The sequence below is a fragment of the Thalia democratica genome, chromosome 8 (genome assembly GCF_965202585.1).
Source record: "Thalia democratica chromosome 8, ktThaDemo2.hap1.1, whole genome shotgun sequence".
NCBI lineage: Eukaryota > Metazoa > Chordata > Thaliacea > Salpida > Salpidae > Thalia > Thalia democratica.
In genome coordinates this window covers 19,230,083-19,235,256 of record NC_139172.1, presented here as the reverse complement: position 1 = coordinate 19,235,256, position 5,174 = coordinate 19,230,083, and positions in this window count along the sequence as shown.

Sequence of the window (5,174 nt, the reverse complement as noted above, 5' to 3'; positions counted from 1 at the left end):
AATTTATAGATTGGTTTTTTTTTTGTCAAGCACAACCTAATATACGCATAGAAAATATAAAGTTTTGTAAATTAGTAACTTAAGTATGCGAGATAGTATACTTGTTATACAAACTAATATCTTTGATTTTTAGTTGTTTTTTACTATTGTCGTCGGCAAATCGTTATTAAGGTCAAAGAGTCTTCAAAATTTTAATTGTAATACCAAAAATTGCTAATTTATAACAATGTAACATAAATAACATGTAACTTTCTTAATTTTCTGTATAAAAGCTACGGTAATTAAACATTTACTTAGGCTAAAAAATGTTATGTTTTTAAACTTAATAAATGTTTTTTAGAAGAGATACAACTTTTACCAGTACACTAGAAGTTTAAAATAACATTAGACCTAGTCCGATGAACACCAACATTTTAAGTCTGGTACATACATGGTTGTCTGGAATGTGACAATTTAGGTAAAAAAAAGGAAAACTCTAGAATTTGAGTAGTTATGAAAAAATTCCGAAATTTAGAACAAGCATCACTAAACAACTTTTACATGTAAAACAACAAAACTTAGACTAGGTATGAAAAATCTATCATATACAAGACTTTTTTTGTAGTATTTAGAAATTTTTTATTATAAAACATATTTAAAGTAGCTTAATAACATTTTTATACCCTTTTAGACCTTAATTTAATTATTTACTAAAAGTAGATTAAAAAACTTATATTTTAAAAATTCTGAAAGAAATTTAGAAAACCTGATTTTTTTTTTTTAAACATTTGACAATCCTTTCTAGTATCTACGTCCCAGGGATTAGTAGATCAATATTTATATAATGACCTTTTTTTCCAGGCAAATATAACTAATTACAAACCAAATCTCTTTTCGTATTGAAAGAAAAATTTTAAAATGCATCCTAATTAATCGTGATGAACTTGTTCCCCGAAAACATTTATAAAAACTATATAATAAGTTAAATCATATACTGTCACTGATAAATGTTTACAAACAAATAGTTTTAGTCAAACAACAATCTTTTAAAAGTATGAAGTGTTTCTTTGACTAAAACCTCTGATATGTTATCATGTACAAATTGTTTACTAATAATTTAAAAGTTTCTCTCTAATTATCTAAAAATGCAATATTAATCAATTATATCACAATTTGTTTATACTGTACACAGAAAGTTTAGTGACTAATTAAAGTGTAGTCAACATAACTTCATTTCTTAAATTGACCGAACAGTTTTCCATAAGATTAGTAGCCAACATTTTTGTATACATTATATTTATCTTTCTTTAACGTTGCAAAATAACTTAATACTTGTGTTCTAATTTTGAATAGTTTTTTTTTAGTCATACCGTTTTTGCGTGATATATATCTTTTTTAAAGCTACAAATCTTTCAGAAAATATTTTTTATTAAAACACTACTTAAACTTAGATCTAAAATTAAATATTGTTATTAATCGAACTTGTTCTAAAAACTAGTTGCTTCTAAAAAAGAGGAAGAAGTCTTTAGACAAAATGTTTTAATTTGAGCTACTTGACGATTTTTCACTGCAAGAGCCCGAGATACTACAGATTTTGTTTCTTGAACATTTTATTTCTATGTTGTAGTACCTTTTATTTTTCAAAGGTATTTTGTCGCACTGACAAGAAGCATCCGAAAAATTCGAAGTGTTTTCTTCTCTATCACCTGTCGTGCTACTTATTTGCGAAAACTTCGCGGCAGACCGGCTACTGCCTAAACTCTTCGAACAACTGCTCAAACTACAATCACATGAAGAACTTTTGTTTAAACTGCTGTTGTTATACTTGTGATATTTGTTTTCTCTCGAACTTGCATCGCTCATCTTCTCAATCTTCTTCGACAACTTTGACAGGCTGCGGCTGAGCTTTCGAACCGAACTCTTTTTTCTTTTGTTGCGGCGAGTTTTAAAGGCGTGGCGGTCGCCGCGGTATAAGTTCAGCCTGACGACGGTGTCGGCGAGCAGGCTGACTTCCTTGTTCAGGAGAAACACCTGCCTGAACAGCCCCTTGATGTAGGTTGACAGCGAAGACGTTACGAGGACGGTTGCGCACCCGGGGGAAGATTGTATTGTGGGGAAGTTGTTGACAGTCCGCATTATTCCGAACGCCATCTCGACCATGTCTTTCGGCAGCACTCCTTTTGAGTCGTTGACTTTGTTGCGCAGTTCGAATATCGATCTGTAATAGAATAGTTAACTAAAAAAAAAAATTATTTTATTAATAAAATAATTAGAAGCTTTTTGGCAATATTATGACAATTATTATTTTGGCAATAATATACCAGCGTATGACCTGTTGCTACATATTTTATTCTCTTAAAAGTACTTACTAAAATGGAATAGAGATGGCATAAATTTAAAAAAATTTTTGTTAAACGATTGACCCAGGCATTAAATCCTGGGTCACCTAATCTGAAAGATACACGAAAAGAGACAAAAACGAAAAGTAAACACAAAACATTTATTTTATACAAAAATCGAAAACATGAGTTAAAATTTTAAGATAAAAACTAAAAATCTAGTTTGCGTCCGTATATTGCCTACCCTTGTACTATAGAACAAAATATATAACATTTTAGAGTTTTTGATAGGTAAACTAAAAAAAATATCTAAATATTCTAAATGTTTTGTTTTAAGAACATAATCGTTTTTAACAAACTTTAAAAAGTTTCACAATTGTATTTCTGTTTTGGAGAGGTTTATAATTACACTAAAGTTAATATTATTAAACTGTGCCTTTTAAATCTATAGTGCCATCAAAAGAAATAAACTAAAAAAATATTATCAAAGGAAATAGTTGTAAGTAACAAGACCTTTTACACGAGGAACAAAACATACTTTACTCTTACACTAAAACAGTTTTACTTTTTGGAAACGGGCTTATTACTCTATTTTTTCTTCTTATAATTTAGGTTTAGGTTAACTTAAACCTCGGCAATGGAATAAACTGCAAATGGAAACCCAGTCAAGCAATGTTAAAACTCGACTTGAAACTTCCGAGCTTCAATTTTAATCAATAAAATAAAAATAAGTGTAGAACTACCTTTTATGCAAACGACCGTCAACAAGAGTGCTTTCCAAGCTGTCGTCGAGCCGGATCAAGTCTTCGACGAAATTTCTGCTGGCAATCTCCACCATCGTCTCAATGTGAACGAACTGGCTCTGTTCCCTGCAACTCACGATCCTCTCTGCTTCCGACAAGTCCTCGCAAAATCTGACCAGGTTCTCAGAAAGCATCTGCAGATCTTTGAGGTTTTCCGGGGTGTACTTTTTCTGCGGAAGTATGTCAAAAATTTTCAACCTTTTCTCTTCTTTGTGAGGACCGGTGTTTGAGCAAGAACGATTGTTTCTATCACAAGGATACATGTCTCTAGTGAAACTTCTGCAGGCATAGTCTTGGTTCATCAAACTGTATGTATAAAACGAGTCAGGGAAACAAAAACTGTTAAAAGGATTGTTATTGCACATAGTTTTAAATTTTCTGCTTGTATCAGTATGCGTTTCATTATGCTTATTTTTTTTCTTTTTTTTGAAACTCAGTTTGGAAAGCTTTGATTTTAATTTGTTGACGAACCGAGTGCTACTTTTTTTCTCAACTAAACTGTCATGTGATTTTTTAACTGACGATTCCTTGTCTCTTTTTTGTTTAGATTCATTTAAACTTACATTTGAAACATTCTCACCTTCACTTGTGTTACGGTATACCGTGTCGAAGTTGTTATGGTGGTCTGCTGTGTTATCAAACGAACTTATTTTAGAAAGGTTATTTGTATCGCTGCTAAAATCAGCCTTGCTAGTTTTATGACTGTTCGATACATCTGGATGAAAGCTCACTTTACTATGAGAACTGTACGGATTATTTTCGTTTGAAGGTTTTTTTAAACTACTTGTAATTCCAACCTTTTTGTTACGGCTTTCATCGTTTTGAACATTGTTTTCAGATTCTTTTTTTTGGCTATTTAACCCGGGGTCAATTGATGGTTTTGAAGGAGTTTTCTTTTTTTTATCCTTCTTTAAATTGGATGAACTCTTTTTTTTTTTAGGCATTGTTTTCAAACCGTTTCATTCCACAAAATTATATTATAATTAAACAAAATTTCATTCTATCTGCATCTTGATTTTAAAATTTTTTTAAAATCAGAGCTAAGTAGAATTACAAAATATGTACAAAAAGAAACGAATTCAGCTTAAGGTTTTCAGAATTATGACGTGAAATAATTTATCTTACATTTTTATAGTTGAATTTCCGACAAATTATTCAAATTAATTAAAATTTTATTTGTAAGTTAATATTAGAGATAGAGTAATAAGGCGTTTTACTTCTAAAATCCCATACAAATAAAACTCTTCGGAAAAAAAGTTTTTGAACGCAGATAAGCCCACTAAGTTATTTTTTGGAGAATGTTGTTTATAAGTATCTACCCTATTTATAAATTGATTTATTTTTTGAATAGTAAGCATTTTTTATGTAAAGGTTTGTATGTAAAAGAATAAGTAAAGTTACTATTTAAAGTTTATTTTTAAAGTGATTACCTGGATATAAAATTAATATGTAAATAACCAGTAAAATTAATAAAATTATAGATCATTAGGTAGGTTTACTTGAAAATATCGATTTCAAAGATGTTTTGATGAATTCACAAGATTGAAATGTGCAAATTTAATTTTTTTTATAGTAGACTTTTATTACACTGTTTAAATTTCTACTGTATCAGTTTCAAAAAGTTAGCAATCTAAATAATTTTTATCTCACTTTGTCAAAAATTATTTAATTAATTATACAAAAAGGTATTTTTAGACTAGTACTATTTCTAACTAACTGCATTGTTTATTTAACAAATAAATTGTACAAAAGCTTATAAAACTTTATAGTACACTGTACTTCTAAAACCTTAGTAAGACTAAACTTAATTTCAGAGAACAGTTTCGATTAAAACTTAACCTCTAATTGGTTTTACCAATTTACAACTAGACATTTGTAACATTTGTTGTTTATTGTAAAGCTGTTTTTTAAACAATGTTATTTCGTATAAGCAATTTTTTGATTTTAATTCTAAGTAGTTTATTCTCAACTTAATTATAAATTGTTAAATTATATTCCTGTTAGAGTTAATTCTTGTATGAAAGTTTTGACCACATTTAAAGTATTTTCTAAT